Below are 11945 nucleotides of genomic sequence, written 5' to 3'. Positions count from 1 at the left end.
ACAAGCAAATGACACGTCTTACAACTCCGGCCAGAAATCATGTGATACTGCATGCCATGTGTTAAAAGATGTGTGTTGGCTTTCTATAATGCACGTCCAAACAGATGAATTTGTTTCATTCCTGAAAGTCAGGTGCAGTTAAAGGGGGTAGTGTTTGATGGGCCCCATTCATGGAGTTTGTGCAGTTTGTAAATCTAGAGGGCTCCTTTCCACCCTCCATAGTCTCATCGTAAGGGGAGTGAAACATTGCTTACCTGGTATATCGGGGTTGGCCCCTGGGCCAGTGCGTCTCCCTTTGCTGGATCTGCAGGAGTCTTCTGTCTTCACTCCTGGTAAGGTAGCAGCAAGCAGAACATTCACAAATTAGAATAATAAGTTTGGGGTTTCAAATTGGGTTGAAGAATTCAGGCATTTTGGGTTTTTGGCTTACCCTACTTTCCCATCATGCCGCTTCTGGCCCCTGTTGACTGCAGACTCTCCAAGTGATCTGACCATGCTGATGCCCAACTCCTTTGATAACATCAGCTAAGATGCAATAAAGGACAAGCAAATGACACCTCTTACCACTCACGCCAGCAGTCATTTGATACTGTATGGCATTTTGTGTCCAGAAATATTTGTTGCATTCCTGAAAGTCAGGTGCAGTGAAAGGGGGCTGTGTTTGCTCTATCCCATTCATGCAAAGATGTGTGCAGTTTGTAAATCTATGGGCCTCCTTTCCACCCTGTACTGTGTTCGGCAGCATCCTGCACTGTCTATGGGGATGAGGGTCGCCTTTTCTATGAAAGAGCTTAGGCTGATTGTTATATGACAGGAGAATCTGTCGTCCACAAAGGGACGGTCGGGGTGGGGGGGCTCACCTGAAATGTAGTCATCGTAGCTTGCACGGGAGTCTCGATTATCTTTGCGTTCCTGTGTAAGGCTTTGGGGAGGGTTCCTTCCTAGAGAAACAGGAAAGATGCACAAGGGGGGTCAATGGGGAAGTTAGGAAGTGGAGGTTTTGTTAATACAGGAGACGCGTAAGGATGAATAAAGCAGGGCACGCATGGGCATTTTGAAGAAAGTACTGGCTTGGCTTAACTGCAGGCTCGTTAGAATGAAATAGGCGTGGGTTGGTCGGCCATTTTAAGGAAGCGTGGTTATTTTTTTATGGAAAGCTTTATGATTTCTGTGGAGGGTATGGTCCAATTACTTCAGGGTGATGGTGGGAGATAGAGGCACGGTTAGGGAAAAAGGTATTTGAATAGGAATGGAACAGAGTGGCGTGGCACAGTATTTTATTCTATGCGTTCTTATACCTTTGGCAAGAGAAATAGGGAGCATATGTTGAGGCAAAAGAACGATTTGGGGATCATAACAATATGGGAATGGTGGCGACGGGAGCATGTGGTAGTGTTAGAATATTGGGCTACCTGTATGGCTGGTAACAAAACAGGATTAGGAGGCTCAAGGTTTCTGAATTGTATCTGAATTGAAAGGGGTTATGGTAAGGAACGAGTGTTGGAAAGAATGATTTTGATTAAAGTATTTTTAAATAAGGGGATGAGGCAACCTGGGGTAAAAAAAACGTGCTTTTGAAGGAAAGTTGGTTTGGAAGAGATAACATTGGTGGTGAGATTTTAGCAAACAGACATTAAAGCAAAAGAACTGGGTTGGATTTTCAAATTACTTTAACATTTGGAGCATTTGATAGTTACCTTAGCTTGTTCCCCTGCACCTCCGTGTCTGCCCCTGTTCACATCATGCCACTTCTGGCCCATTTGCTGTCTTGGCTACAGACTCTGGCAGTGGTCTGACCAAGCTGATGCCTGGCTCCCCAATGCTGAAGCACGCGCTGGGTAACTGCTTTTTATATCGTAAGTGCGTCACAATTGAATGTCATCACATTTCATCATCATGACAACACAGAAGAGCAGGCCCAACTGGGGCACTCAACTGCTTGTCGGATGTGTTGTGATGAAATAAAGGACACGCATAAAATATGCCGAGGACAACTTGAGGACTCCATTGAAATCATTTTCAAGAGTGTGTCCTTTGCGTCACAAATGTTTCTGTTGGCTCTGCATGGGTTCATCATCTTCAAGAAGCTGAATCCGTTTCATTCAGGAAAACCATGTGGAGGGAATGAGTTATGTTTGCCAGTTCTCAGTCCTGCAGCTCATACAGTTTATGAACGTAGAGGCCTCATCTCCTTTCACCACTCTAGTATGCGGTAAGGACATGGGGCCTCCACGTTCACAAAACAATATCCTGCTCTGCCTGTGTGATTCGCCGTTTGTGAAAACAGTTGGGAGACCGATTGTGTTCTATAGTTTGCAAATACAAGGCTATATAAGATGCTGCCATCCTCTGAAGGTCTGAGAAGGGAAAGGTGTAGGGGGTCGTCTCTGACACATTTTTTCATACTGCTCCTTTGACATTTTCCTGCACGGGAATCACTTTTATGTTTAGGTTTCCATTACGCCGTGGGTGCATGGGGGAGGGCTTGTTCCTAGGGAAACAGAAAGGTGGATCGCGAACTAGGGAAGGGCAAAGAGCAGGTCAGATGGGCGAGGGGAGGGTGCTTCCTCTAGTGGACTTACTGTTGATTCAAGAAGTGGGGGTGGAGACAGAGTAGCTGAAATGTATGGAGGCTGCTAACATTCCCCCAATTTGCCAAAGGGTGACTGATGAATAGCAATAAAGGTGGTTTCCTCTTCAAACGGGGACAGTACTGTATTGTACTTTAAAGTAAAGCTCGGGATATCGCTGTCTGAAGGTGAATAAAAGACGCAGATGTCCCACTTTAAACACGAACTGAATGCTTTGACATGCTTCGAAGCCTGGGTTTGGAATGTCTCCTTACTGATTTGTGATCAAACAGCATACTGGAGTGCGAGTGGATGGCTCAGGGATTAAACACTTAACTGGTCTGGCATGGGTCAGGTTGCACTTCCAAAGTTCAACTCTCAGCATTACCAAAGCAGCCATTCATCTTCAGGCCAAAACCTTGCTTATTACATTTGGAAGTAATAACATCTTTTGTTGCAGAGCCTAGAATTGGGGGGCGCAGGGGGGGGGGGGGCAATGGGCCGTGAAAGGCCATACATACATGTGTTCCTATGAACTGTTCCAGCGGGATTCTGGAAAATGTTAACAGCGTCACACAGTTCAGAATTTATGAAAACTCACAAGCGGGCCCTCGATAAGAAGCTCCAGGACAGGAGCGTGCAGTCTTCCTGCACTGCCCCCTACCGGTCCCCCTGCAAATCTAGCACATTCGAGCTCTGGCAAGGGCAGTGTGGTAGGAGTGACATCGCGCATCCCATATTATCTGCCAGGTGCGCATTTCATCGATTTCAGTGGACAAGGCAACTCCTCACAATGTGATGCTTGTCACCATTTCTGTATGCTGCATGTGCCCAGCACCTGGCCTCATGCCGCTCAGTGCAAGGGGAGGCGGGTGGGGAGGGATAGGGGTGGCCAGGCGTTATGAAAGGGGGGGGGGTCTGTGCTTCCCCTGGCTCACCCAAGAGACGCCACTGCTTTAAGGGAGCAACTGGAAGGACATGTGGAGAGATGTGGTCGGGAAATAGGTGGGTATGACTGAGAACGGTGCACAGGAGTTGACTGAAACAAGCCAAAGTGTGAGGTTGTTTAGGCCCCTGGTAGTGGGATGAAGGGGAACGCTTTGGTAATACCGGAAATGTGATGTTCAGCTGAACAGGGCACGTGAGGGAACACTGAAAATGAAAAAAAGTGCTGGAACTCTGAAGAAAGTGCTGGCCTAGCTTTAAGATACGTTTGTTATGATACAATCGGTGGGGGGTGGATGGTCATTTTAGGAAAGGCTGGTTATCGTTTAAGGGAGAGTAAGGGTTTCAGTTCATAGAAACTCAAGATATTATGGTGGAATTCCCTAAGGGTGATAGAAGCATATTTGGGGGGAAAAGGGTTAACGTGAATGGTAGGTGTGGACTTTTTTTCTATGCATGCAGGTGGCTAGGCGGACTATACGGTTGGCAAGAGAAGCAGGGAACATGCTGAGCCAAGAGAACGAAAGGATGTGGGTATTATAGGAACATTGGAATAATGAAGAGGGGAAACTGGGGTAATATTGGGAAAATGGCGGTAGCGGGTAGGTTTAAGGGTCAAGCTTGCAGACTTGTATCTAATATAGGAGGGTTTTTGGTAAGAAAAGGATGTTGGAAATCATTTTGAGTAAAGAAGTGCATTTGTATGGGGGAAGAGAAATGAGGCACCGTGTGGTAAAAAGGATTTTTGAAGAAAAGTTGGGTTTGAGGGGCGATATAGTATGTGTGCTTAGTGCTATGGCAGCAAGTAGAAAGATTCAAGTATTAGAACAGGTTTGAATTTTAAAATAGGTTTCCAGTTTGGGGCATTTGGAAGTTTAGCTTACCTTCTTTCCCTGCACCCCCGCACTCTCTGTTCACATCATGATGTCCAGCTCTCTAATACTGAAGCCGGCCGGATAGCCGCTTTTTATATCCTTAATGTGTCACCGTGGAACCTCATCACATTTCATCATCATGACAACACAGAAAAGCATTCATACCTCAAACGTGTGTCAGATCTGTTATGATGCAATAAAGGGCAAACAGACCACGCCTTACAACCCCTGCCAGAGGACAACTGAGGTCTACACGGAATCCTTCTAAACTACCTAACATTTGTTTTAAAAAATCCCCTGTTGACTTTATAAGTTCATCATCTTCACGAAAGTGAACCTGTTTCATTAAAGAAATCCAGGTGCAGAACAGGGGGGTAATGTTTGCCGAGTCTCAGTCCCGCATTGTATGCAGTTTGTAAACCAAGAGCCCTCACCTCCTTCCCAAAGTGTACTTAGTCTGTATCTGTTGGTCATTCCCTTTACCAGCCTAAAGAAATGCCCTGCTGTGTCTAGGTATGTGGTTCCCCTTTCTTTGGAAAGCGCTGGAGTTGATTGTTTTCTATAGTCCTCCAATAACGGGACCTATGACACTGTCATCCACAAGGTCTGAGAAGAGAGGGATGGAGTCAGGGGCGTAGGAGACCCATAAACTCTGGGAGTTAGGGGGAGACAGGGGACATCTTAGGGACTTTGCTTTTTAATGTATTTATTGTATTTTAGTCAAAGAACCTGACTTTTCACAACATTAAAATAGCAGTACGTATTAAATTACATATATCATCACTGTTTAAAACAAGAGAAAAAAAGAAAAGAAACAGAAGAAAATTTAAAAAAAGAAAAGCAGTTCAGAGTATAAAATCCTCCTAGCGATGGACCTTTAGAGAGATCTTTTATAATACTCCCACCTGCGCTTTAAGTGCAGATGCTTTATGGAGTTTGGCCAACCCATCCTATCCTATTCCACTTGCACCCTCAATGATGGCCTTTACAGCAGTGTATGGGCTGCAATCATACGTTGGCACCAGGGTATTAACTAGATTTACATGGATAGCGGAACAAGTGCTGTTCTGAATCTCGAGGCTCTGCTTTATTTTTTTCTGGATCACCCAGATGGCTTATGGTGGCCTCTATGAAAACTTGTCTACAACTGATTATTCAGCTGGTGGTGGGTACCAAAAATGCAGTTGCATCCCTATTTTAGAAACAAGCGTTGGCAACGCCAACCATTTGGGCTTCAATGTAGGCATAGAAAAGGCACTTGCCAAGCACAGCCATAGTGGTATTTGGTTCCCACTGATGGTGGCAGCTGCAAAATGTTGTAAGTACTTGGACATGTAATTGAAGTGCCTGGCAGATGCCCAATACGTATACACAAGCAAACGCTTACCATTGCTGTTTTTTAGCAGGACTTCAGTGAAGGAAATGCATAGTGCTAATAGAGTGGCTGAAGGCATCCCTGGATAAGACATTTGTATTACACCACGATGCTGTGTCGCGAGGCAAGATGCCACGCACCCAGGCACCAGCACCCTCTACAGGACAGGTCAGAGGTGAATATATACCTCATTTAAGGTTAGTCCTGACTTCAGACCTAGGCTGCAGGTAGGGTTGAGTGAAAAGGGAGTTGATGCAGCAACAACCTGCTGTGACTGTCTCTTCCTGGAGAGGATCCAGACAGGAATGCAGATGACACTGGGGCAGTGGGAGAGCGCCGAGTCTGAGCTCCCACGTTCCCTCTAATAAATCCTCCCCATGCCGGCCTGCACCTGGGAGAGAGGGGCCACTGTGTGTATTATCAGGCCCAATCAATGCACAGACAGATATGGTCTAGTGTATATATCTGCAATTATTTTAACAAACGACTTCTAATCGTCCTCGTGCAGGTCTCGTGAGCATGGATCAAGTGTTAGAAGAAGACGCATTTTTGACTGCACCCTTTATCTAGGAAAATGAGGCGAGCCACCATTCTTCCTTGTACAAATCTCCCCTCTGTGCCCTTCTCTACTCCACATTCTTGTCTGCTGTACACCCTTTTCTCCCAAGTCCCTTCCCTGCACCCCACACCAAGTCACTCCTCTGACACAATACCCTCTGCACTTTCTCACTTGTCTGTACTTCTCTCATTTGCAAAACCCGAAGCACCTCCTATGCCATTTCTGCCCTAAGCCACTCTCCCTGTGTTCTGGTGTTTCCTGGACCCCTCTCTCCCCAGCACACACTGGTCACTCTGTGGCAAACCATCTCTATCTTTCATCTGCACTCTGTTCTTGTTCCCATCTCTCCCCTCCCTTGCTCCTCTCTTTTTCTGTCCTCTGCACCCTTTCTACCCTTTTCACTTTGCAGTCCCACACTCTACTGCACCCCGGCCCCTAGCTTCCCATTCCCCCATGGCCAGCACCCAACACAACTCTCATCTGTACACTTACTCAGCACTTTCTCCTCAGTCTTCAGAGGACCCTCGATATCCTGGCTTGCATTTCACAGGTTTTCTCTTGCATGCCTTGCATAACCAACCACTCCATATAGCTTCTCAGAATAAGCTGGAGCAGGCATGCCAGATCCATGACCTTAAAAGGGCCCATTGATACCTGCAAGCATTAACTCTTAAGAAATAGTTAGGAGCATGGATATTTGGAAGGGGGGACAGACACAGAAGTCATTAAATCCACATACTGCCGAGGCTCTACCCCAAAAATCTGATCGCACTGCAACCACTCAAGTACGCTGACAGAAACAGCCACGCTGAATAAGAAGATTAGCGCTTGATTTCTTTTGAGAGATGCGCAGGATGGGCACCAACAAATGGTTTATTTTGGGCAGGAACAGAGTTCAGGTCTAGGCTGGTAATAGTTTGTTTTATGGAATATAATAACACTTTGGTCATAGCGCTTCATGCTAGATGCTTTCTGCTTCTAGGCAATGTAATAGCAGGTATTATTACCCTCATTTGAACGGTACTGAATTTATGAAAGGTTAAGTGGACACGGCTGCTGCTGGGTTTGAACTAGCGAAATGCAGGTAGCCCTCATGTCAGAGACCAAGCTTTAGATGTGGTACCATCCAAATCTCAAGCAGGTGTGAGTTGGTGGGAAGAGGTTGAGGGGTGTGCCTTAAGTCCTACTGATATTAGAGTATACATATAGGGGTTGATTCACGGAATCTGTGCGCCGAAAAAAACAGGGATTTGTGCGCCATTCTGCCCGCAAATCCCCACGTGTTAAACAGGGATTTGCGGGCAAAATGGCGCACAAATCCCTGTTTTTCAGTGCACAAATTCCATGAATCAGCCCCCAAGTGTTTTCCCTTGCCTACCGTAGACACTACTATGGAAAAGAGCACACATCCCACATAGGGGCCCTTCTTGAGATTGGCTCATCCTCATTTTACTTTATATGGTTTCATGAGGATTTCGTATACAATGTCAGGCTGAGATATGTAGGATTATTTAGCGTGCTTTGGGAGCATAGCACCAATACACAAAATCAATGTATAGAGTGTTCTTGGAGTGCAGCGCCACTGCATGGGATCAAGGTATTGCTATGATGCAATTGTTTCAAGGCATGTGTTGCCAGTGTAACATATGGACATGTAAATGAAGACAGGCTGCACAGGTCAAAAGCAAACCATTTTCTCCTTTTAAAAGCACATTTTTCCTTCTCCTCTGTTGCAGGAGACACATTAGATAATTAATGAACTAATACAACTAACAAATACTAATCACTAATAATAATCAAATAACATCATAATGTGTTCTCCAGTGTAAAATGAGGCAGAAAAGACAGGCTCATTTTAAACGTGCATCCTGATTCTTTTTCTTTTTGCTTCTCTCTGTGCTCTGTCCACAGTATTTGCAGGAAGCAAAAACTCGAATAAGCAGGAAATCAGTTTTGTTACAGTTGCTTGCTGTAAAAGTAAGCCATTGTTTTAAAAAGGAGGGTAGGACATGATAGAATTTTATTGGTTGAATGTCATCATGTAGGCGGTAACAAAGGTCTCTTGAAGAATCTCGGAGAGAAAGAAAGGGAGAAGACATTTTGCACAGCTCAGAGAAAGACTTGGCTGGTGTGGCTGGGGAGTTTCCTGATTGAGAAGAAGGTCCCAGTGCACTGCTGCACAGGTTGGGAAATTCCAGTCAATAAGCCCTGGCTTGAGTGATGGCAGCTGCACGTCCTTGCTGGGGTGATTTAAGAGAGGGCACTGAGCCATTTCCACAAGGCGACCAGCCTAAGGAATTCGCATGCAGAACAAGCTCGGTAAATATCTTGCAGAGTGCGGAGGCGGTGTGTGTGTACGAAACCTATTCAGGCAGAGTAGAAGAGGAAATTCCTGGATTTAATCAACATGTCTAATGTTGCAAATTGTGTGTTCTCTTGCTGTATTCCTTTTCATTTTGTTACAGATAAAGTAAAGTGAATATTTCTACTGCTGTGAAACTTCCAGTTATTTCTGTAAAAAGGGTAAGATGGTGTTGAAATGCAATTGTTTATAATACACTAAAATATCTGAAAACAGACGGGTAGTGTTTTTTTATTTTGTTTTTATTTTCTTGGTGCATCTATCATTATAGCACTGGTAATATGGGTAAGATGACAGTGCATTTGTCAATTTTCATGTAGATAAAACAGAAAGAACAAGGTAGCTAAAAATCAGACTTGGCAGTGAAATAGCTGTGTGCATGGTTCTACTCAGTGTATATGTGTGTGTGGCCTTTGAGTGGGACATCATGGAATAGTCTGCTGGAGGTAAATGAGTCAGCAGAAAGAGAGACTTCTGGATATAGTTCACTAATGTAAATAAATTAGTAATATACCACATGTTTAACTCGCTGGTGTAGATAAATCAGTGAGAATAGCCCAAGGTGGCACTCCATATGAAAATGTGGTGTTTCTGAAATGTAGGCCTGAGGTCTCTCTAGTGATCACACAAACAATCTAAACAAAAATAAGGGGATCTGGATGTTGGGGCCACAAATAAAACAAAGAAATCATGCCCACAAGTGAAAATGCACACCAACTAAATATATCTGTGTACTGAAATAATGCTCACCACTATACTACCATAATACCAACCCAATCTAAATGTAAGGGGTGATTATTGCTAAATTACTTTTATTTTTGGCGGTAAGAAAATACCGTTAGGCCCCAAATCTACACAAAATACCCAACATATCTCAGGCTGTGTCTGCACTTAGCAAACCAGGCCTGGGGTACAGGAACATCTTGGAGAAAATCCCACTGTGCATTATTGTCTCTATAGGTTTACTTGGGATCACCTAGAAGTGACTGAGTTGGCAGTGTACACTATTACGAAATGCCTAATTCGTAAATGTTCTAACAGAGTTTCTTGTTGCTCCATGTATGCTAACCATGTTGAGTGAGTACGAAGAGGGACAAAGTGTCACAGCAATAGATGTCACCTCCAGCTGGGGGACCGGGTCTCATTTTGGGAAGCAGATATAGATACATTCATAGAATTTGTAATGTTTTTTTGCAGAGAAACATGTCAGGTGCAATCAGCGTGATCCAACTCTAAGGAAATAAACTAGAAAAAATCTCAAAGTAACCTGACAGTTAAGGAGCACTAGTGTAAGCAGCAACAATTATTGTCACACCCTTCTCCTTAAAAAAGGCAATACATAATATATTAAACAGTGTTGTGCCTGGCATTTGTATAGAAACTGCATGTACATGTCAATACTGTTAGGAAAGATTTCCATTTATGTGTAATTTTCCCTCCAGTTGTGTACCCCCCAACTTGTTGCTGCTGTTTAACACCATAGTCTGACTTGTTGCAACCTTTCTGCAACATGTAAAAAGTGCACAATGCACCTTCCAGTACATTACACATTGGTCTCTTAGTCATTTCCAAAGGCCCTAGATACTCTTGAAGGATTTTTTAGGAGATGTGCAGATGTGTCACAGACAGGGCTGCTGGCAACTTATCGTGTCATATAATTGTAACCCTTTCCTGCCAGGTAAACCGCGATTACCATCTTTAGCATGAATAGGTGGCCTGGCTCCAAAATGGCCATGCCACGACGTTCTTTGTCCTGTCCTTTGGCAATCTTATTCCTTCGCCTTCCCCAGGTCGAGCCGACCCGGGTCAGTCCTTATTTGGGCAAGCTTTCACAGGCCTCTGCATGCCTTGTGTGTGCCTCCAGGATGTGGGCTGGGGTGTCTGTCCCCAATACACATCCTGGGTGCCAGAGAGTCTGGAGTGCTGTGAATGCCTGGGACCACCATGGTCCGTGATTGGTCCACGTATGGTATGCCTGAATGTGAGCAGATCTCCCATTGGGTCCTCTTCATTTTGGCGCGAAGGAGATTCTGGATAAGAGAAGCCCCCAAACAGCCATACAATGAAGATCTTTGGAGTTCCCAATGAATGAAGGATAGGATCCAAGTATCCTGAAGCTAAGAAGCTGAGTCGAGGAACCTCCGGTGACCAGCTGGAAGGTTTGGCACCCTGAGCCCGCTGTCGTCCTGTGGGACCCCTCTGCATCTGGTCGTCCTAGAAGGTCTGTGAAGATGCTTCGACCCATTGGAATAGTGGGACACACTATTCTCGGCACCTTCACCAAAACCTGTAAGTAAGCCTTCTCTAAAGTGTCCCTGGGCCAACCAGTGGGCTGACCAGCTAACGCAGGACCTTTGCTCTGTCTCCACACCCGTATTGAGGAGGCCCTCGAAACTTGGTATACTGCTAGCTCTGTGTTCGCGGCACCCTCACACCAAATTTCGTACACTTGGCATTCCCATGTCTGAAGTGAGATGAGTGCGCCAGAACCGGAGCATACGCAGTTAGCGTGTTACCCAGCCGTGGTGACGATCTTTGCAGGTGCACTGCATTTGTGCCCCTCTTGCCCCTGAAGCCTGCTGCAGTGAAACTGGCCTGATCCATCCACCAGGATCGGAAAAATCGCCACTGTCCTGTTTGGGAATCATCGCTGTATCTTCGTCGCTGAAAGCCGCACAGCTGCCAAATTGTTGAACCTGCAACCGAAGTGGACTCGACTGTCAAAGTTTGGTCCGGAGTGCGCAGGGGGTTGTGAGTAATCGCAGCCCTTACTGGTGGCCCCTAGCGCCTCCGTCCATTTTTACGCACAAGTGTATACATGTATTTTGATAGTTTTGTGTTGGTCTAAATAGTATTACTGTGATTTGATTGTGTGTTTAAAACTAAAAGGCCTTGAAATACATGTATATGTATTTGTAATATATCTTCACCTGACTGGGAGTGATTTGTAAGTGTCCTTTACTCTGTGTGCTCATTGAGGTCTTTCAGTCACCCTCACCCCTCCTGAGACCTAGTCTTGACCGCCGCCAAGCTACCTTGATTGGTCTGGCTTGTCCAGAAGGTTACCCTGTTCCAAGAAACTATGTTGGCCTTCTGAACCTCTGCCCATCAGGTCAGAGTTCATAAATACATCTTAACAAACACCAGCTCCCATTGTGCACACTTTATCCTCCGCTGTATCAGTGAATGGCCTCCGTATTTTTTATTTGTGCGGCCTTGCATGCCCATGTTGGCCAATGCTTGGACCTTAAACGTGAGC

This window comes from Ambystoma mexicanum, chromosome 7q (assembly GCF_040938575.1).
Source record: "Ambystoma mexicanum isolate Mex_15411 chromosome 7q, UKY_AmexF1_1, whole genome shotgun sequence".
NCBI classification, from domain to species: Eukaryota; Metazoa; Chordata; class Amphibia; order Caudata; family Ambystomatidae; genus Ambystoma; species Ambystoma mexicanum.
Note: the sequence above shows the minus strand (reverse complement) of the source record.